Source organism: Sus scrofa, chromosome 4 (genome assembly GCF_054392235.1).
Source record: "Sus scrofa isolate SSC_HxYL_T2T_F1_AM1 chromosome 4, Sscrofa_HxYL_maternal_Yorkshire_Landrace_v2.0, whole genome shotgun sequence".
Taxonomy (NCBI): domain Eukaryota; kingdom Metazoa; phylum Chordata; class Mammalia; order Artiodactyla; family Suidae; genus Sus; species Sus scrofa.
The window spans coordinates 126,177,669-126,201,357 of NC_139386.1; the positions used below are offsets into that span (position 1 = coordinate 126,177,669).

Sequence of the window (23,689 nt, forward strand, 5' to 3'; positions counted from 1 at the left end):
GAACATGCACACTAGAAAGCCCCCTTGCTTCGACATCGTCTTGGCTTTTCTGTAGTGCTTCCAAGCAAACACCATCTAAATATGTATCCTGAAATTTAATGATCCTTGGCTGCCTCTACGTTTACTTCTTTATTGAAGCAAATCAAGCTAAATGTCCAGCCTCATCTTTCTCCCAAATAGAACACATAAAAAAGAGAAAGAGGGGTGCTAATAGAAAGTGAACCTCGATAAACATTTTAAGACCAGTTTAATCCTACCCACAACCTTGTGAAGTGTGTTCTATAAAATATGTTACAGATGAAGTCTCAGAAGCCTTAGGTATCTTGTTCCGGGCCAAAGAGTGAAATGACACAATGAGGATTTAAGCTGAAGTGTGTCTCATTACAAATCCTCTGAAAAGCAGAGTTGCTTAGTAATATGCCAACAAATTCAGTGTTTTATCAACTGCTTTTATTTCTGGTTTCCTGTGTACCCTAGTCATATGAAAATCATCTAAGTCCTAAATAACAAATTGACATTAAAAATTTCATACCTGCTTTGCTTGGCCTTGCTCCAAACCACCCTCTCTAATGATACTTTGGTAACGCTAGATTTTTGAACACATATTTAATATGCAATTGGATCACCTTTTTTAAAAAAACTTGTATATTTAATCCATTTACATTTAATCCATTTACATTTATTGTGATCACTGTTTTTTTAAGACTCAATTTCTGTTACATTCTTTTGTGGTTTTTTTTTTCCATATTTTTCTTTTACTCCTTTCCAGTCTGTTGTCTGGATAACATTTATTTGCTCTCACTTCATCTTTTCTCTGCTAGTTTAGAGTTATAGCTTGTATTTCTATTATTTTAGTGTCGATATTAAAATTTTTAACAATCCCTACTTAATTTCATATTTTTCCAACAAAGCCTAAAGTTTTTCACTATCTCTCTTATTCTTAAAATATCACAGGATGTTTTTATCCTCCAAATGCTACCTCTCCCTTTTTCCAGGGTATTATAATTTCCATTAGTTTTAAGATAATCAGTGACTATTGAAATTAGTTTTAGAGTCAATAGACTGTATTTCAACATCTTCCCTGAGATTTACTATTTTGCTAGTTCAAGAGTTCTTCATTTAGTTATTACATATGGAGAACAAATTCATTTAGTCCTAATACCTGAAATTTGTGTTTTTTGCCTTTACTATGAATGATTGTTTAGAGTTTGATGCTGAAGGTTACTTTCTCTCAACTAATGACATCTATTTTTATTTCTGAGAAGTGTGCTCTCCACTTAAATTTCCACTATTTTGTAGGGGATGTCTTTTTTTCCCCTATGTTAGCATTTAAGAATTCCTATTTCTTTATCTGCATTTTTATCATTCTGGGTCTATCCGTGGATTTTTATTTTTTTCTATTTCAGTTTATAGGGCTTTTCTGATGATAAATTTTTATCTTCAATTTAGAAAAACATCAAGTAATTCATTACCTCTTAGAATATCACCTCTCCCCTAGTGTTTTTTTTTTTTTTTTTCCAAATCCTATTATATGTTGGGCTTCTCATTCTACCCTCTGTGCCTCTTAACGTTGCTTTTCCATTTCCAATCTCTTAAATTCTAAGTTAAGCTTTCAAGTATTTCCTCTAGTTCACTAATTCTTTCTTGGCTGTGTGGAATCTACTGAATTTCTTTCAGTGATTTTCATTTCCTAAATCTCTATATTAAAAAAAATTTCCTGTCCTTGAGTCACAGTCATTTATTTTTGTTCATCTCGCTCTTTGTCTATGCATATATTTTTCCTTTATATCTTTGAGGATTTTGACCCAGTTTGAAATATTATAATCTTGGTAATAAATTTTATCATTTATTAATTCATTGACTGTTTATGAGTTTTCATTTGTGAGTTTTAGTTGCAAGATAAAACTAGTAATATTCTTGCATTTTATCTTCTCATTTTTCCCTTTGTCTTCCTCTTTCTTCACTTGTTCCATGTCTAATTTTTTTTTTTTTTTATAATTGCCTGTATTTAGGTTACTTAAGTCCAGAGTCAGAAACAGGTCTTGTATTAGCAGCTCAGAATGACAATCCTTGGAGTTACAACTGATCAAATATCCAAATTGATATGACTTGAGTGATACACAACTGTCTCAGCTTACTCCTGCCATGCTACCAAGTCATAAACTGTAGGCTATAGTCCCCGAGTGTGATTTGGGTGGCTTGTTTTCTTACTTCAGCTCCTGAATGAAGCATGGAACGTTTAAATCCTGCCTCCCCACAGAGACTGAGCTCTCAGCTGCCACTTTGTGTCTTCATCCTACAATGTAATAGATCTCTAGTTTCACTCTCCCTCATTGCCATTTTTTTCTTTTTAATTTTTTGGTCTGCAGTAGATGTTTATCTTTTTTTCCAGAGTAACAATGGCTCTATAAATATTTATAGATATTATTGCCATATGTTTATAGTTGAGAGGAGACAGTTCATGTAATAAAACTTATAAGCCCATGTTGATCAGACTAATACCTCTCTAGAAATCTGCATTTTTATCCCAAGGAATGAAGTGGCACCACGATTAGCATCCACTGAGAATACGTTCCTTTTTTAATGTGTTTAATCATGTTTAAACAATTGTTTTTTGGAAACCTTGCAAAGTCAAAGCCATGGAGCATTAAGTCATCATTGCTAATAACAATGCCTCCCCCTCAGCAGCAATTTGTTTATGACGACGTTGAGCTCACTGGACCAACCGTAAGTCAAAGGATGAGGATGGCAAAGCTGACTTTCTTCTCCAACCAGCCTGTTCTGCCGCTTTCTTCACCCACCACCTCATGTCTGCTACTTCCCCCAGCTCCGATGCCCCAAGCAACCATCTCCTTTTTGTCTCTTGCCCTTTGGAAAATGAGAAAGGATTTAAAATTGGTACTTTGAACTTCTCAGCATACTGATAGGGCATATTTTCGTGAGTGAGGTTCATTGTATTAACTTCTTTGAATAGTAAATGATTTGTAGCTAATAAGAAATCAAAAGATTTTGTTTTCTGCCAAGGAGTTTTAGTAAGCAAATGAAGGTGTAGTTTGTTCATTCTGAGCAGAAAGGCCTAAATGTCACCTTAGACCAATGTATTGGACAAGCCATGAAAACGCAATAGAGAGAGGACCAGCAGTTCCCATCGTGGCTCAGTGGTTAACGAATCTGATTAGCATCCAAGAGGACGCAGGTTCGATTTCTGAAGCCTTGCTCAGTGGGTTAAGGATCTGGCATTGCCATGACCTGTGGTGCAGGTCAGAGATGAGGCTTGGATCCTGCGGAGCGAGGCAGCTACAGCTCTGTTTCGACCCCCAGCCTGGGAACCTCCCTATGCCGAAGGTGCAGTGCAGCCCTTTAAAAAAAAAAAAAAAAAAAAAAAGCAGAAGGCATAGACTGTGATCTGTGTCTCCTAAACTAGGAGTTAGAAAATTATACCTGCAGGCCAAACCCAGCCCAATGCCTGATTTCATAGATAAAATATAATTGGAGTACTTACGTATAGTCTATGGCCATTTTCACAGCAGCAGAGCTGAGAATTTTCTAGAGACTATATGGCCTGCAAAGCTGAAAATAATTACTATGTGGCCCTTTCCAGAAAAAGCTTGCTGACCCCTGCCCTAGATAGTCTTCCTGCTTTGTTGAGGGGGAAAAAAAACTAGTAACTGGTCTGGCCACCAAAGGAAGGTCTGAGAATCTTTCATAAAAGAACCCACGCCCGCAGTGTTAATACTGCGAAATATAGGTCTCCCCTGCCCTAATCCTGGTCTCCCGGTCATCCCTCTGTACGTGTCCACACCCACTTCCCTGTCAAACTCCTCCTCCAGCCTAGCCTCTCTTTCCCTCTGTGCCAAAATCTTAGTGCCCCGTTGTATACATTATGTCATCATTTCATTTTACCCCCCATTTAATTAGAAGGGGCCACAACCTCTTTCATCTGCCATCTCCCTTTGCTCCCTCTCCCTCTGATATATCTTGTACATCCTGTATTTTTCTAGTTTCACAGCACCAATTCGCTCATTCACCCAGTCTTTAAAACAAAACAATACATTCTTACAGCACATACTGCGTGTACCAGGCATGGGGCTAGGCACGGGGAGACAAAAGAGCACGTGGGCCAGAAAGAGAGGCAAAGAGATAAACAAGCACATTCAATATATTATCAAAATGAAGTTTCACTGGGGCCCAAAATAAGTGTATGGAATCAATTCTACCTTTTAGGAAATAAGGCAATTTGTGAGGCACAAAATCTGTCAGGAGGGTTGTTTTGCTAAGAAAAATATCAGTGTGTAGGTTTTAAAAGTCCTGAGAAAACTAAGATTGTTATGAATTTGGTAAAGTAAAATTTATTTTTAAGTTTTTTAAGGTAAGAATGTATCACAGGGAGTTCCCATTGTGGCTCAGTGGTTAACGAATCCGACTAGGAACCATGAGGTTGCAGGTTTGATCCCTGGCCTTGATCAGTGAGTTAAGGATCCGGTGTTGCCATGAGCTGTGGTGTAGGTTGCAGATGCAGCTGGAATCTGGCATGGCTGTGGCTGTGGCATAGGCCAGCGGCTACAGCTCCAATTAGACCCCTAGCCTGGGAACCTCCGTATGCCTTAGGTGTGGTCCTAAAAAGACCAAAAAAAAAAAAAGGTATCACAAATATACTTTTCTTATATGCTTTTAAGTAGTTATAAAAGACAAGTGAGGCAACATGAAGTTAATTAAATATAAATAGAACATGATTGATCTCCTGCCCCTAGGAATGCATTAACTCTCGCTGATTGAATTTGGATAAATCAGAATATGTAGAGTTACCTTCAATAGAGTTGGTGCTGGAGTACAGGCTCTGAGAGCAGCTGACAAAGGATCCTTTAGATGTGAAAAATCCCTAAAAGAAACAGTGAGTCAAATGAACAGGCAATGAATTGGAGCAGAAATTTATGTTGGGTTTTGATGATAAACAGAAAAAGGAGAAGGGAGGGAGAAATTTCCTTCCAACTGATCTGGAAAAACTGGAAGATCAGAATTTTAAACATCAGTTCTCAATGTGACCAAAGAGATCCTGACAGACAGTCTGGATGTGGAAACTGCTCAAAGCAAGAGGATACAACCTTTCCTGTCTATTGTGACCAGTGGGGCAGGAGACGAGGCTGCCCAGCTACGCATCCTCTGGAGAAAGGTTGGCTTTCTCTCTGCAGGCTGTTCTAGTGGAGAACGGGTGACAACATCTAGTTACAGCAAACACTTAAAAAAAAGGAGGGGGATTGGGTTAAAGCTGAGATTGGAAGAATGGGCTTCTTCGAAAGAACCTTAGTTCTGATCATAGCAAGTTTTTGAGTGGGACTAAAACTATTTGGAATGTGGTAGCTCCCTCTCCTCCCACCACCCTTGTAACTGGAGGAGAGCTGAACTACTTAGAGAACCCTCTCGGTTCATTGTACCTCAATGGCTCTATCCAGAGGTTGCATGTTAGGAGTCTATGACAGCCTGCAAGCAGGAATCTAGTGCAGAAAAGGTATTCAGCATGTGTCTGGATGAAGAATACGTGGAGAAATATGGATGAATAGAGAGGAGGAAGGGAGAACTAAGGAAGGGGAAGAAAGGAGCCTGGCTTCATTTCAACCATGTGGGTCAAATATGATCTCAGCCAAACATATCTGTCGTGAATGGCTCTGCATTCACTCATGTGTAACTTCGAGGATGAATTCCTAACCTCTCCGATTCTTAATTTCACATGGTTAAGACTGAGATAATACTAATCTCATTGGGTCAATTTGAGGAATAAGTGAATTGCGTGTAAAGTGTATCTCATACTTATAGTAGACAGTAAACATTCCATAGGTACCATTTCAGTTCTTGCCATTCTTGTTGTCATTTGTGTCATCCCATCGAAATGTGATATTTGAAAGAATTCTAGAAATGTAAAGATGTGCTGAACTGAATTCCACCAAGAAGCACAAAAGCTATGAGGACACTTCTAAGTAGAAGTCACTGTTGAGGAGTAGACAGCTAAGGAATTTTTTTTTTTTTTTCTGCAGTTGACTTTTATCCTAAGAGCCTACATGGTATTCCTTTCATATGTTTGTATTTTAGCCACTCAGAGTAATAGGATTTTAAGGTGACTTAGAGGCAGGAAAGCCCGTGTTTTCTTTTGTTGTTATTGGTATCTCTTCAGTCCGTTGGCAACTACAGAAAGCAGTAAGTCACTGCTCAGAGATGCCTGTGTGGGAAGATTTAAACCATATCAATTTCAAAGCGTGTCTATAGCAAGAAAATATTGCTTCTTTTAGAAAGACTAATGTAAATCAGATTAAGTGATTTAAATAGAAATAAACCTGTAAAGGTGACTAAGGTGCTGATAAGCTTTTATAGCTGTTAGACAAAGAGGGGATATCTTTTCTATTTTAAAGGAGGCTTACAGAGCCAGCATTTATTAAGGCGAAGAACAGTAACCTAATGAAAAACCAAATGTGACACTCCCTGGAAGATATGTGACCTTTCTTAAACTCCAAAAAGACACAAATTCTATGACAGCAAATTTTTAACCCACGATCCCGGCTGTTTTTGTTCCTGGGACCCTTTCCGTAGCTCTCTTCGTTGGTCGGCAATCAACAAGGAAAAATAATGATTTCTCTCAAAGAGTTTTTAAACATCTGGATTGAAATAAACGGGAGTATTTATCCACGGGACACCCTCCCTCAGTGGGTGAGGGCGGTGTTGATGACCCCCCACCTCAAGGCCAACAAGCTCCTTAGAGTGCCATTGAGATGGAAGGGGAGAAGCCAGCAAGGGAAGTCGGAGCTCCTGTGCACCTGCCCATCACAGCTGTGGCTGAAATCAAACCGGAGGTAACACGAGAAGACGTGACCCTGGACACAAAAAGCGTCTGCTACAGTGCCCTTGGTGGCAGGGTGACAGGGTTTCAGGAAAGAAACTGTGTGCACTGAGGCCGTGTGTCCAGGCAGAAAAGCACCACGCGTGCTCTTACAGGCCTCACCCGTGGAACGTGGCCTCCAGCATCTTGCATCTTATGCAGCTGGAGGGGGAGGGGGACAAAAGGGGGACATCACGCAGCTGCTGGAGTGATGGCGACAGAGCCAGTGGCACGGAGACCTTGCCTCTGTGCACTTCTTCGCGGGCTCTCTCCCCTGTAAGATTTTCCTAGAGAAATCCTAGGCCCCTCAAAATGTGGCTCAAATCCCTCTGTCTAGGCTGCTTCTAGTCACTAAGATTTTTCTTCTGCTCCTTGAGACTGTATGTTTGCTGCAGGCCACTGAAGGACACAGGGAAGGAAAAGCATCCACCGAACTGGGAAGGCATCGAGACTGAAAAACGATGCTCCATATAATCACTGCGTCAGTTTATTACAGGGTAGGATCGGACGGACGACAATCCAGAGGCATTCACAGCTGCACTCCACACTGGCAAGGGGGTAATTTCTTAGTTAAGCTAGTGCATGGGGGTAGGTGCTTGGAAACAGGACATGCATTCCTAAGACAAGACTTATCAGGGAGTAATTAGTCTTATGGGCCCTGGGACTATGTCTGGAAAGATTTTCATCATTGTTTGGGGACTAACAGAGCATAGAAGCTACCTGGTCCTAATGATTATTAAACAACATTAACTACAAAGCCCTTAACGACAGAGAAGTGACTCACTGCATAGCACAGTCCTAGGTAGGGTCAGCAGAAGAACAGGAGAAAACTATACAGGCCCAAGATGGCACCAGTTACGCTAATAGACACACCCAGGCAAGTTTCTGGAACACTCAGAACAAGCCTGTACCTTCTCCTCCTTCCACAGTTTGAGTTCCAGCCTGTCCCTCTTCCTAGCGTTCTCTCAGTTCATATCCTGGTTCAACATCTTCTTTGTTTTAGTCTATGTCTACTCATCTCTCTTCTAAAAATCCTTCCTTGACTCCACCAGCGCGATGCAATCTCCCGTTTTGTAGGACTTCTCACTTTCTGTCTTACAGCTATTTATGTGCCTGTTTCATCCCTCTCAGAAATAAATCCTCAACAGAAGGATCCAAATCCTATTGTTTCTGTAGCCTCAAGTCACTTAGCATACAGCATGGCTTATAGCAGATATTCAACAAATATTTGACTCAATAGAGATTGAATTATAAGCTCTTTGCAATAGAAGCGGAAAAAACCATTGCCACATGTCTAAGGCAGCGTGAGGCAGAGATTTCTGTAAGCTTCCCAAACCCCATTTCCTCTCCCTCCCGGCACACATCTCGGCCACATATCTGGTCTACCTTGCAGGTAGATCGGGGGACATGTGACTGAGTTTTGCTAGTATGTGGGAATGCAAGTGATATTGGCCACATCTAGGCTGGTTCCTAAACCCCCAGCAGGGTCCTCTGTGTTATCTCTTCCTTTCATTCAGATAGCCCATGAGAAGATGCTACCATGAGTGTGGCAGACACCAGATGAAACAAGCATAGCCCCCGAGGCAAGGTGTAGACCACAGAATTCCCTCATCTCTCTCCGACCCCCGTTAGACTGGAACATGAGTGAAGACTAAGTCTTTGATAGGCCACTGAGATTTGGGGTTATTTATTACGGCACTCGACCCTGACCAATGCAGACACTTACCAGATATTTTTGGTTGATTTTATTAACTCTAGTTGGGAGGAGTAACATAATATCTCTTTGCATTTAAGACACCATCAAAGGTAAGACACCTCATTATTTTATGTTCCATTAAGAAAAAATGAATGTTGCCAATCAAGCCGTGACAGCCCGTTCCAATTTCAGAGGAGTTCAGTTGTGCGAAAAAGTGAATCTTAGAATCAAGGAAATACCATAACAATAATTCATGTGTAAAATAATTCTACAGTTTATGAAGTGCTTTAGTGAAAGTCAACCCATGTTTGCAACATGCATTCAGTAGTCCCTTTTTTTCACTTAGCATTATGCTTGGTCCTGTGTATAAGATATGGTCTCTGCCCTCAGGGGGTGAATAGTCAGAGGTGTTCATAATTAAAAATAATTAAAATTCAGCTCAGTAAGCATAAGAATAGCTAACACATACTGTACATACTCTGTTCTAGATGCTGCGAATGGCACATATTTCAGGCTTATGTCAATGCCATGGAATCAGTAGTTTTTTGATAACTTTACTACCTCACTGCCCAGGACGTGTACCCGTGAAGGGCAGTCCACACCGTCCAGCAACAGCGTTGGAAAGGGGGTGGCTAAGTGTGTGATTGGGGTGGGCTGGGCGAGGGGATGTGATACCTTAAGAGTGTCAAGGACTCTACCTTGAAACTGAAAAGTGTCCGTAGGGACAAGGCACATATTTCAGGGTGAGGGAAGCACGTGTGCAGAGCGAAGAGGTAATGAATGTTTGCAAAGTGCTGCTGTCCCCCCTTCTGAGGGCGTGGGATGTAAAGAAAGACGAGACGGGGAAGAGTGTGGGGGATGGGTCGCAAAGAGTTTCACGGGTGAAGTTCACGTGTTTGGACTGGTCCTTTGTGATGATAGGAAATTTTAGATTTTTACGGAAGAGTGGATGTAGGTCTGGATATTACCAAAATAAGGTCAAAAATGGCAATTTAAAAAATGAATTCTTAAAATTGCCTACATTTATAGCGATTCCATTCAAATTAGCAGAGAAATAGATCTTTTGTGTCTCGATATCACTCGATCAACAAGAATAAAAGATATAGCGAGATCCATTAAGATGGCAAAAACATCAAGAGCATTTGTTACTGAAATTCATTTGAATCGATTTCATATTACACATGCATAAAAAGACAATTTTCTATGCCTTTTGCAGTTTTGTGAGTTATTACCTTAAGACGACTTTACGGCAATCATTCATAAATCCATTCAGTTCACTTATTACCTCTGGAAGATTTTCTTTTAAAAATATTGCTAGGAGCAATTTTAACCAGACCAAGTTCCAAGCTTTAAAAGGCAGCTATTTTACATACACAGTAAGTACTTTTTTCTGAAATTTTTGTGTTATAGACTCATAATTCACAGTGGGCTACCCCTGTTAATATGCACTCACAGCTGCAAGCAGCCCTAGGAACCATTATTATATTAAGAATAATGTAAAGACACTTAAAGTTATTCTGTATCATCATGCGTATTACCAAGTGTGTGTCATTATGAATAGCCGTCACAGCACACAGCCTGATGCTGTGTTAAAGACGACATTGTGGTGTAAACTAAAAGCACATTAGGAATACACAAAACTCTGCCGCATTGTAATCGTCCTCATTCATAGGACACAGAGCCCTAATGATCCTCAAAATGCGTGTGATTTAAATAAGCCATCTTTATTCCATTCCATTTAAACCCTTGGTGTGAGTTAATCAGCTTGGGGGGACGCATTCCTAGTGGTGAAGGTGAGGAAAGCTGGGCTCACGTGTAGAGAAATGGGTGATAGGTAGTGAACACACAAAGTGAATCATCACTGAAGACATCCTGCTCGCTTCCTGGCCTGATCAGAAAGTTGTGTGAATTTAGACTCTCCCCTCCTGAAAGGCGATCTCCGAAGGGCTTGCCTGTAAAAGAATTATAGCCAAATAAGAACGTGGCCAGGAGTTCCCGTCGTGGCGCAGTGGTTAACGAACCCAACTAGGAACCGTGAGGTTGCGGGTTCGGTCCCGGCCGTTGCTCAGTGGGTTAATGATCCGGCGTTGCCCTGAGCTATGGTGTAGGTCGCAGACACAGCTCGGATCCTGTGTGGCTGTGGCTGTGGTATAGGCTGGTGGCTACAGCTCCGATTCAACCCCTAGACTGGGAACCTCCATGTGCCACAGGTATGGCGATTAAAAAAAAAAAACCCGGAGTTCCCGTTGTGGCGCAGTGGTTAAGGAATCCGACTAGGAACCATGAGGTTGCGGGTTCGGTCCCTGCCCTTGCTCAGTGGGTTAATGATCCGGCATTGCCGTGAGCTGTGGTGTAGATTGCAGACGAGGCTCGGATCCCACGTTGCTGTGGCTCTGGCGTAGGCCGGCGGCTACAACTCCGATTCGACCCCTAGCCTGGGAACCTCCATATGCTGTGGGAGCGGCCCAAAGAAATAGCAAAAAGACAAAAAAAAAAAAAGGACGTGGCCAGCGTTATGTCAAAGTGCAAAGGAGGGCTCTTTACTGTTATTCTGACACTTCAGAAATAGCAGCAATAACCAATAACTAACAAAACCCCATCAGTCGCCCTCAGCTGGGTCATTTCAGGAGCTTTATTCCCTCTGATCTGGTGAGTGTAGCATTTGCAGAGGAAAACGGCAGCTCTGCTACCAGGAATCACGTGATTCTTCCCAAACTTCTTCCAAATCTGGTTACAAGAATATGAATTTCCAGTGAATAGATATGAGTCTTATATTCTGATAAAGGGGAACTCCTATGGGATCTTTCTCTGTCATAGTTAAAACATTTTGCACTTGGTGATTTGCTTTCAGAGGAGTGACAAAGTGCAGGGGCCATGTTAACATAAACACAGCGTTAAATCCTTGAGAGGCCTCTTTCAAGTCCTAGTGGGCATCCAGTCGTAGATAGCGGTAGCTGTGGTTTGTCTGCTGCTTTGAATGGAGACCAGGAGACCGTGGTTCCTGGTCCCACTTGGGGTCGTTAATCCCTGTGTCCTGCCCTCGCTTGGTCAGCGATGCATCCAAACCTTGCCACAGTAGCCAGGCATCCCACGGCCTGGTGATGAGTGGAGGGATAGAAACTTGACCCAAGCAGGGCAGCATCATCTCCAGGGGCTCTGGAGCTAATGGTAAAGATGAGCTTCAGCCACTGGAAATGCTGAAGTGGTCAGATATTTCCAGCTACGTAGCAAGTATGAGGATTCTAGTTGCCATTTTGCCTTCCTTGGGCAGAGGCCTAAATACTGAATTTACACCAAAAAGAAGGGTGAGAATGCAGGTGAAAGAGCCATGCAAACATCATTTGAGCTCCTGGCCACTGTCGTGAACTAAGTCAGCTGTATCTCAAGACTTCCCATGGAAGTGAACCCATGAAGATTCCTTTATCCTTAAGTTATTTTGAGCTGGGTTCCTATAAACTGAAAGAGAGAGACTCCTAAACATAGATGGCTTTTTTTTTTTTTCTTTTCCATTGATTCAGCATCTATCACCATTTACTCTAATACACTAGCTCAAATTCCCCTGAGCACCCTGTTTCCAATACCTAGTCCTGGTGTTCTGGGTGGGCCTCCACCTTCAGCTACAAGCAAGACCAAAGAGAGCATCAAATTCCCTTGAACCACAGTGACTGGGCCACATTTCCATTCCACAACCCATCAGGGCCAATGAGGCAGAATGAGAATTTGGGGAAAGAAAACTTATGTCTTTTCCACTGGATTTGAAAATTGAAACTGAACATGAGTTTACAGGGACTACCATGCTGGGCCTGATTGTGAGGCCAGTAAATCAGAAAGAAGAGAAGTGGAGAGAGAGAAAGTACTAATGTATCATTTGTGATCCCAAGACCCTATATGAACCTGAGGTAGAAGCTGTACCCTGTTTTTAGGTTTTATTTTATTTTATTTTATTTTTTTTACTTTTTAGGGCTACACCTGCAGCATATAGAAGTTCCCAGGCTAGGGGTCAAATAGGAGCTGGAGCTGCTGGCCTACACCACAGCCACAGCAATGTAAGATCCTTAACCCACTGAATGAGGCCAGGGATCAAACCCATATCCACATGGATACTGGTTGAGTTTGTAACCCACCGAGCCACAACAGGAACTCCTGTTTTTAGATTTTTAATCAATTATTTCTATTTTTCAGTTAAATCAGCTTGTAGGGTTTTATTCCCAGTTTTGTTTGTTTTAAATTTTGGTCACTTGTAATTAGATTACCAATCATCTAATGCACTAACAATGATCTGATAACTAGGTTACAACGTTGGTATGATATTTATAGACTTCCCCTGATTTTCATCTCTTCACTCCTGGAATAAAAGTGTTCGGGGGCCTTTCCTCTAGCTTCAGAGGTAACTGGGAAAATGATCCTGCAAATTCTCCTGCAACACTAATGGAAGAAATTTTAGGAATATGTTTATGGAAGATCCAAGGTAGAGGAGAATCCAGCCAAGGACTAGGTTCTGGGCCAAGAACCTCTACCTTATTATCAAGGTTGTTCATTAAACAATGAATAACTTTTATTGTGAAAATCATCTGCACTAAAGAATAAAAGTTAGAATTATAATTCTGAGGGCACTGAGGTGACTAGCTAGTCATGAAAGCCTAAAATAAAATAAAAACCCCAGAGGCTTCCTGCACTGAGGTTGTCTACATCTACTCACTCTGGATTGCATTCCAGGTGCGGAGTGAGAGGGGCCTCAGAAAGGGTGCCTGGGAGTCGTGGGGACCCTTCCTCTGCGGGTCCATTTGTTCTGTTATTGCGTCCTGTAGCCTTTCTTCAAGTGCTAGGTGGAACCAATGGTGTCTTCCGAGTTTGTCAATCCAAACTCAAAGTCAATACTCCTGTAAAGCAAAGAAGGCATGGCCATTACAGAATAGAATTCTGGGAGGCTAATAGATTATTCCTTTCATAATTACGCCTATCTTTGAAAACAGATCATAGATTTCAAGGAAAAACTTTCAAGTAAAATTTGTGTGTGTGTGTGTAACCCCTAATATATATATATATATATATATATATATATATATATATATATATATATATATATTTATGTTTATATATATATATATATTTATGTTTATATATATATATATTTATGTTTATATATATATTTATGTTTATATATATATATATAAAGCAACCAACTCCTAATTTTGTAGATGATTCCAAACATTCTCTTTTCCATGATGCTCTCCTTCACATATTCTTCCTTGTCGAATATTACTCTTGATGGAATTTTAACTTAGAAGTCTCAACCTCTGTGTATGTTCCTCTGTCTCCTAAATGTATAACTCCTGCCCAGGATCCCTTCTGGGCACCAGACATGTCTTTCCACTGTACCTTTCCACTTGAATGTCCTTGTCAACACCTAAAATTCAACAGTTTCTGGAGTTCCCACTGTGGTGCAGTGGGTTAAGGATCTGGCATTACTACAGCTGTGTCTTAGGTTGCATCTGTGGCTCGGATTCTGCCCTGGGAACTTCTATATGCCACGGGTGCAGAAAAAAAAAAAAAAAAAAGAAAAAAAAAAAACCCACATTTCCTAACTCAGCCCCTAAAGCCATGTGGTGTAACAATAGCAGAAGATAACGTATTTCAATTCAAGAAAACCTAGATACAAATCTTGCCCCCAACATTCAATAGCAGTGTGAACTTGACAAGTTGTTTAACCTCTCTGGGCTTCAGTTTTGTGGTTTAGAGAATGGAAGATAAAAATACCTATCTCACAGAATGGTTGCAAGTGTTGAAACGAGTACTATCAGGACTAGGGCAAATGTTGATTTCCTTCTGCTCTTATTTCCATAGATGTAATTCCAGTGCCTCTTCCTTGAGGGGAAAAAAAACAAGGACCACTTCCTCCATCTCTCCCCCTTCACCATTTCTCCATGGAAGAGGAGAACCACTCCTGTGAATTCAGAAGTACTTGAGCCTGCTCAGGTCAGTGACTTCTTTCTCTTTTAGAACTGTTTGCATTTGAAAAGGTTCATTCTTGATCTGTTCCTAGTCCTGTGATAAATGCCTGCAACTGTCCACTTTCACAGGTGGGTAAATCTGTTTGATTCGGGTGAAAAATATGGGCAAGACCACCTGGCCAGAGATTTTGATCTGCTTGTGATTAGCTCCTGTGAACTATTCTTCAATGGTTTCCAAATTTGGGAGAGAAATGAGAATATTCATTTTCTGGCCCCCTAAACCCCAACAGTCATGGAAAGTGCCCAGAACATTCTAGCACACACTACGAGCTCACAATTTGTCAAGGTCCTTTCTCCATAGGCACCTGTTGCCGCCCATGTTTCCACTTCGGATCCTCAAGCAAGGGACTCAGCTGACTTTCAAATCTTCTGCTCCCTCATTTCCTATTGTAACTATTCACCAAGTGGGTCTGTTTTACTGTACGGATCTGTCTTGAATCTATCCCATTCACGCTATCCTCACTTCATTGTCTTGGTTCATAAGCTAGTCCTTTCACTCCTAGAGTAGTTCAATAAATGGGGAGCTGAACTTGCTGCCTGCTTTCTGTCTACTCTCCCACCAATGCCTCCTTCACACTGCAGTGAGAGTGATCTAATATATGATACAAGCCACGTCCCCTTTCCAAAGAGCTAAGCCTATTCCAACTTTCTTTCTCAGTCTCTGTTCTCTTTATTTCCCACCATTTTAACGCACCCGTACACACCCTGCTGTCCATGTGTCAGGATACTTGCCATAGCTCATCACTACCTGTGACCGTAATGGTAATTCAGGGGATTACTCATGTCGACCTAAATGAAGAGGTAATCTAAGGCAAACTTGAATTACCAGAAATTGAGTTTATTTGGGAATAACAGAGGAGTTGCAATTTAGAAACACATGCTATATCAAGCTGCAGGTGAGTGCCTTGAGAGTTTGGGGTGGGCTGTATTTATGAACACAGAGTGCACAGAGAGGAGAGTCCAGCCAGAGTCCAAGCAGTAAGCTCATTGGCTTGGGAATGGGGAGAGATTCTTGGTGGATGTTCATTGGTCAGGGGAATAAGCCTCAATCGTCTATAAATCGGGTGTTTTCAGGGTTTGTGTGTCTCAGTTCTTAAGTTCTGTTCCTTTGAGGACATGTGGGTAAGAGTCTCCATTTGCATTCTCCAATTCCATCTTCGATTGAAATCTTCACATTCAGTAGACCAACCTTAAGCTATGTTCTCTAACATGGCATATGTTAGCAATAAAAATTATATTTGGTTCTCCACCTGCTACCCCATTGTTTTATTTCACAATTTGTTCTAAACCCAAAGTAGAGAAGAGAGAGACTATGACTGGCCACTTTTCCAAACATTCCAATTCCTGTGCCCAAAATATGAACCTGTCTTCTACCCTTCACATTCTCTGTCTTAGCTTCAAAATCTAGTCCAAACAGCTCTGCCTCTGCAAAGGCTGTCCTGACAATCAAAGGTGTTCGAGTTTGGGAGCACTAATTACATATCTTCTTTTGGATTCAAATCAATAAATAATAGACACATGAATCAAAATAGGAATCAAAGTAGCCACGTTATTAACAGTGAAACTTGATTGGAGAATGTAGCAGAGCTCCTTATAAGCAGACCTTGCCCAAGCAGACTCAAGCATACACACCAGTCACCAGTAAAAAGATAGAGAAGAGTGAGCTCCCTCACCTTGCTCTGGAGCCCCATCCATTGAGGGATTAACCTTCTGAAAACTGAAAAGAAAGCCTGTTACTTCCAAAGGCAGTTGTCCTATAAATCAAGCATCTGGATCATATATAAACAAAAACATATTCATGAATTCCTAATAAAAAGTGACACTAAGTGAATGTCAGGATCTTATCATTTCATCAGTTAGTTAGCTCAGTTAAAGGGGAGGAGAGAGAACAAGCTACCTCTCCACAACTTCTTCTGGTTCAATGTCAGAGAACATTCCTTCCTGTATGGGTGAAGGTGGAAATTAGGGAGAGAAGAATTTTCTCCCCTTATTTTCCTATGGAATTGTGATCTATAATAATATATTATTTTGTATCTGTCTCCATTCTTGGCTCAGAGTTCCTAAAAACCTTGGAATTTCCTGAAGGAGAGCCAAAAAATGTCTTTTTATGTTAATGAAGTGACTTTTGGAAAGCCCTAGGTAGCCTAGGGATGGAGGCCGGTTGCCAGGGGAACCAAACTTGTGATTAGAGTGTTGGAACTTTCATTCCTACCCATGATCTTCAGTGGGGATGGGCTGAGGATTCGATTCAGTTGCTAGTGAGCAATGATTTATCAATCATGCCTATGTAGTGAAGCCTCCATAAAGCCAAAAAGGAAGATTCAAGAGAGCTTTGGGGTTGGTGAACATTCAAAGAAAGTGGCACCCCCTTCCTATATGTCTTGCCTAATGCTTCTCTTTCACCTGGTTGTTTCTGAGTTATGTACTTTTAAAATCTGGTAAACATAAGTAAATATTTCTTTGAGTTCTATGAATAGGTCTAGCAAATTCATCAAACTGAGGAGGGGGTCTGTAGCCAGTTGGTGGGCAACAACCTGGACTTCCATTTGCCATCTGAAATGGGGTGGAGAGAACATTTCTGTGGGACTGAGCCCTTAATCTGTGGGACCTGGCGTGTATCAGAACTGAGATGAATTGTAGTACACCCAGCTTGTGTGGAAGAATGGCTTGATGGTGTGGAAAAAGCAGACATCACAATCCCCCAGATTAATTTTCTTAACCCCCAACTCTCAAGACCCCCCCAAGAAATTTAGACATCCCTCTATTAATAGATTTATTTTGTTGCATATTTATCTGTTAATGTATAGTCCTAAAATATTGTTTATTTAAATACGAGTGTTTATGTTCCAATGCCTGGCGTATGATAGGGTCTCAATATATTGGCTGGCTGAATGGATGGAGTGTAGTCATAGGATCTGATAAGTAGAAAAGGATCTTAGAAATCCACTCCCCTCAATTTCACATTCAAAGTCAAGAAGTCTGCAACTGCTCACTGTTTAAGTACTTCTGTGAACAGGAACTCAACTTTACCAGTTGTATATAGACACAGAGAATATTAAAAAATCACTCAAAAGGGCACAACATCATTTCTTTGGTAGTCTTGTTGAAACAGCATAAGTTTATTCTAAGCATGAGAAAACCTCATGTGAACACAAACTTGAATGATTCTACAAAATCAGTACTCTTCAAAAGTAACAAAGTCATGAAAGACAAAGATTTTAAAAAGAACACTTTAATAACACACACATGCGTGTGAGTTTACAATAGCATAAATATTTACCAATCCTTTGGTCTACTTAGCACAGTAGTGACAACCATAAAATTATATCTGAGCCACAATGACATTATCAGTTATCGCTATCAGGTGAAAAATAAATGAACGTTGTTAATCAGCAAACAATATCCAAATATTTCAGTTGTTCATTGTCATTAACTGGTCTGTCTCCTCGCATGGTTCTGATGCCAGATTTAAGTCCTCTCGTTTTAGGATTAATGTACTATTTTGAAAAGGCATCTGAGAGGTTGGTGAAAACATTTGAAGCGGGCCTCCAGGGAGCTCCAGCCTTCCCGCTTCCCAGAAGCCCAAGGTCCTCACTTCTTACCTGCCAGCTTTGTGCTTGTGCTATATTTAAATTCCCTTGCCTAGGGTTTCTGTGTTAGCCCTGTCCATTTAATGGATTTCATGAGGTCAGAGAGTATTTCACATGGAAAGTAGGAAGAGGGCCTCCCCACAGAATTGTAGGAGAGGTTATGGGATATAAAGGCTTACACCAGGGGAGTGCAGCAGATGTGGGGCTGATTCTCTAATATCAGGAAATGAAAAAAAAATTTTAGAGCATCAGTAAACTTCAGAGCCATATTAGCCATTTCGATTTTATTCAAATCAATTTTATTCAAATCAATTTTATTCCAACCTAGGGCAATGCCAAATCTAATTGAAAACAACTGTTGGAAAGGAAGAAATTTTCCTCTACCCTTCTAGGTTTTTTGTTTGTTTGTTTGTTTTTTCCTGGCTGGTCTAGGAAAAAAATCTACTCTAATCTGACACGAAACAGATTAGTAGGAGAAAATCACACAAAATAGTAATAATGTGAACACATAGGAGAAACTCAAGAGAAAGGATCTCCTAACTCACCAAAATGGCTAAAACCCTTTCCTTAAATACCTTCTTCAGCTCAAGACAGAAGAGGAGGTTGGGGATAGTGGTTTGGGACTTCAAAGGGGAGGAAAGCAATTGACATAGAGATAGAAGAGTAAATGTTTGGTAAACAAATGTTTGCTGGGCCAGGCAGAGACAATGGGACACAAAGGAATTTTAACAAATAGACTTTGTGAGGTTCCCAGCTGTCTACACAGCTAGTTCATACTACAGTTATCTGTGGTAATGGCTCCCTTCCTGGTCCTCTACCTACGTTCTTTAGGCAATTAGGAGGAAGATCAAAGTTTCTTCCCGAGTCTTTTGGACTTTGATTGTTTTCAGCTTGAAATAATATGCATACCAAAGGGATGTTTTTGGGGTGGTAAATTTTGCTCCCTTACACAACTATGCTCTCTCCCAGATTGTTGCATCTGATGCTTCTTCAAACCTTTACTAAGGGCCTGGTGTGTCCACAATAGGCTCCTCCTACCTACACCTCCACACTCTGTTGTATATTTCTCCAGTCACTACTCAGTGGTTGGTTCTGCATGGACCATGCAGATTCAAGGGGGAGCATTTCAATAGCACCTGGCTTCAGGTCTGTGCTGCATGCCTTGGTCTCCTGCTCTAGGCTTCCTAGGTTGATTCTAGGAACCCGTTCCATATCCACACATGTGCAACTCACGGGTTAATCCCCTACGGGTTGACCCTTTAGTTAGAAGAGATGGGGACTAGTACACGTTACCATTACCGCAAGTGCTGAGATACACTTCATGTAATTTCTCAGCTGTCTGACAGGACTGATCAGCCAGTCACCCATGGTGGAAACTGACTCCATACTACATCCTTGGAATGGCCCTCCCTCTTTCCTTGCTTCAGACTCTGCTCCCTAGAGTCACATTCTAGATGAGGTATAAGCCCCAAGCTCTACTTTCTGAGGAACTCGGATGAAAACAGTATCCTGGAAAATTGCAATTAAAATATCCCATGGGGGAATAAAATATGGCCACAAGGGGAAGAAGTTGAAAGCCAGCAGCAAAAGTATAAACAACACTTCCAAAAGAACATAGTCTATGTGAAAATCTAGGGAGATTTGCCACTAAATCTATCACTGAGATTTATGCGTTAATAAACAGGGAGATTTCACATATTCTGTGAGTCAACTTAGGATAATAGAGAAGATCAAAAACACTATGAAGAAGAAGTTAAGACCTGATGCAGCTGTGATACTTGCCAGTCGCTGTGGGATGCAAGATGGTCTTCCCCAAAGCACGGACCCACAATGCATCCATCTCTCCCTGCTTGCCATGTACTTGTTGCTTTCTACACAGAGACCATAAAAGTATCGTCAGAAATAGATGGGAGCATTTCATCATGTACAGCATCTCGGGATGCAGAGCTGCTTGAGAACAATGTTTGCTGGGAGGGGACATGAAGTATGATGGGAAAAGTACATGCTGGCAGAGAGCAGTCTTCCCCATTCTCAACCCATGCACAGAATTGCTGCAAGTTGCTCTGTCTCACGGGCATAGGCAGAGAGCCTGACCCCAGAAAAATACCGGTCTCGGCCAAGCACACCCACCTGGAAAGACAAGGTTGCTAGAAAGTGAATGTAGTAACTATACCTGACATTCTGCCCTTAGGACCTAAATCTCAGAGGAGGAATTTCCTATCAACTAGCAGAAAGGGAGTGTTGCTAGAAACCTACTTCCTGTGTCTACAAACAAACATGAGTCTTAAAGAGTTTTTCTCCCCATCCAAGGAAGAGTATACAACAAAAAGCAATACCTGAGAAAAGGAGGAACACATTGAAAACTCATAAAAATACATGCAGGAAACAGGACCATATTTTCTTGGCTGCACCCGTGGCAGGCAAAAGTTCTGGGCTAGGGATCAAACCCTTGCATAGCAGTGAATTGAGTCACAGCAGTGACAACACTGTGTCCTTTACCCACTAAGCCACCAGGGAACTCCAAGACCATTCTAGAATAGTATCCCTTTGGCGCAAAGACAAACATGATACTAGATGAAATTTTAAAAAGGATTTGAATGAGTCCTTAAAAATAGTTGAGAATTTTTTTCCAATTAGGCAATAAAAAGCAAAGTTGACATTTTATAAAATGAAATCTTTGAAGAGATGATCCAATGCAAAATGCTCTCCTAGAATTCAAAAAGTGTGATAAAGACATAGGATAAAATGCTGTGATACAAGCTACCACGTGTAGATGACTTAAAGAAAATCTGAAACTTGATCCCTTGAGGGAGTCAAGTGGCATTAGTGGCCGAGTGCTTTTGGGTTTTTTTCTTCCTATTTTATTGAGATATAACTGACATGCAGTGCCGTACAAGTTTTAAGGTGTATAGCATAATTATTCGATGGACATACATTATGAAATGATTACCACAGTAAGTTCAGTGAACATCCATCATCTCAAATAGACACAAAGTAAAAAAGAAAAAATGGCTTTTTCCTTGTGATGAGAATTCTTAGTATTTTCATAAATAACATACAACAGTGTTAATTCTATCATTTTGTATATTTTACCTCTAGAATTAATTTATCTGACAACTGGAAGTTTGTATTTTTTGACCACCTTCATCCAGCTCCTTCCTCCCCTACCTCCTGCCTCTGGGAGCCACAAATCTGCTCTCTTTTCCTATGAGTTTGTTTGTTTGTTGACGTCTAGTTGGCCTACCACACCTAGTTCCTGGAGTACAACATAGTGATTCAATATTTCTGTACATTTCAAAATGATCACCAGGTTAAGTTTAGTTACCATCTGTCAACATACAAAGCTATTTCATTGCTATTAACTATTTTCCCCACGCTGTACTAGTGACTTTTTATACTGATGACTCATTTATTGTATAACCGGAGGTTTTTACCTCTTCATCTCACCCATTTGAGTGCCTTTGATTTGGAGTGAGGCCTTTGGCGTGTAAACTCCCTCCTATTTTACTAGCTGTAAAGGCTTTGGAAAGTTGGTTAACATTCCTGAGCTTCGGTTTGCTTATTTTTAAGGTGAGGGTAATAGGAGCCATTGTTGTGATGAAATTAGATACCATGTAAATGACTTGATACAGGCATTTCAAGCACTCAGTGAATAACTGTTAGCAATACCATCATCATCAATAAAGACAATAAATACATGTTCAATGAAAATTTTCCTGAGGTCAAGAGAAAACAATGCAGTGGTGAACTGGAGGAGTTCTCTGTGTTCTAGACATGGTTAATAAAAAACACATATACCTGGCTGTAGTCAGGCTGTTAAACCTAATTATAACAACCACAAATCCTGCAAACATCAAAGCTTCTGACTCAGAACAAAAATCAGGCTAGCCTCCAACTTTTCCCCCAGCGTTAAACACCTAAAGACAATAAAATAGAATGACATTCGCAAATTATGTCGCTTATAAATCTTTCTAGAAAAAAAATGAAAGATATTCTTGCTTATTAAGAGATAATGAAAAACAAGAGACCAGGAATGGGAAATGGTATTAAAACTAATTAGTGCAGCTTCTGCAGATACATTTATAACATTTATGTGGAAAATATTATATAAAGGCGCGCACACACACAGTACTTCTACTTTCTACCGCTTTCGAAGATCACCCTGGGGAGAAGCAGAATGATGGATACATTCCTTCGCATGCAAGGAGTTGTCATCTCTGCCTGGTTCTTGATTTTAATAAGTGGGGAAGTGAGGATTACATATGTATTTAATCAACTATGAGCAATTAGAGGTAGAATTTAAAACAAGATATGTACTTGCCACATTATTAAGAAAATAACACACCTTTATTCAAATAGAAAAAATGGAAACTAGAAGGCACGAAACAAACTAAAAAAGAAAATATTAAATTTAGCAATAAATGAAAATAAGCTATATGTTATGAACAGAAAAACTAAAATTAAAAAAATTTAAATGACTAAAGATGTATTGAGAAGATGTGAAAAATATGCAGGAAGGAAGGATGAGAGGGAAAGAGGAAGAGGGAAGTAGCGTAAACATGAAACAAAAGAGATGGTAAAGCCAAACACACAACAGTGTTAAATTGAACATCTATATAGTTTTTTGACAGTTTAAGGAGAAATTGAGAGAAATGTAATTATAGAAGTTTTCAACACTGTCAATCTGTATAAGATACAGTTGCCAGAATTATGACATAGACGGTTCAAAGAATATGTTTAATGGGATTTAGTATGTGGTAAGATTTACTAATTTAAAATAATAGTACACCGTTTTCAAACAGTTGTGAACATTTCCATTGAAATGTTGAATGAAACACTGAATACATACTAAACTATGAAAAAAACCTCAAGATTCGCAAGTAGAATTTTTTAAATTATGGTTCAAACATGTAACACAAAATCTACTCAATTAACAATTTTTAAGTATACAGTACAGTCTTGTTCACTGCAAGTGCATTGTTGTACCTCAGATCTCTAGAATTTTTTGTCTGCATGCTGCTCATTGCCTAACAACTCCTCGTTTTCCCTTCCCCCAGGCATTAGCCACCACCATTCTATCCCTGTTCTAAGAGTTTGACTACATTAAACACCGCAAATGAGTAGAATCATGTGATATTTGTCCTTCCATAACTGGCCTATTACACTTAGCAAAATATCCTCAAGATTCATCCATGCTGTAGCATATTAGAGGAGGTCCTTCCTTTTTATGGTTGAATAATATTTTCATTGTATGTTTACTTTTTCTTTAAGCATCAATGGACATTTAGATTGTTTCCATCTCTTGACTATTGTGAATAATGCTGCAATGACCATGGGAGTGCAAATATCTCTTTGAAGTCCTGTTTTCAATTCTTTCGGATGAATACCCAGAAAGAGAATTGCTGAATTATATGATAGCTTTAGTTTTCATTTTATTTTTCATTTTTTTAGACACATCATTCTATTTTCATAGTAGTTGCACCAACTTACATTCTCCTCAAAAGAGCACAAGGGTTCCCTCTTCTCC

General features: G+C 40.3%; 1 long non-coding RNA gene across 6 annotated transcripts in view; it reads left to right on the forward strand.

Annotated features, from left to right (window-relative positions):
- Window positions 1-23,689, forward strand: part of LOC146404238 (uncharacterized) — a 93,028-nt gene that overhangs the window by 16,120 nt on the left and 53,219 nt on the right. For 5 of the 6 annotated variants that reach the window (XR_014844700.1, XR_014844698.1, XR_014844701.1 and 2 more), the window contains exon 2: window positions 14,406-14,537. This is a non-coding gene — a long non-coding RNA (uncharacterized LOC146404238). Of the gene's footprint in view, window positions 1-14,405; window positions 14,538-19,497; window positions 22,566-23,689 lie in introns of those variants that run through there. The other variant, XR_014844699.1, reaches the window with a different exon arrangement.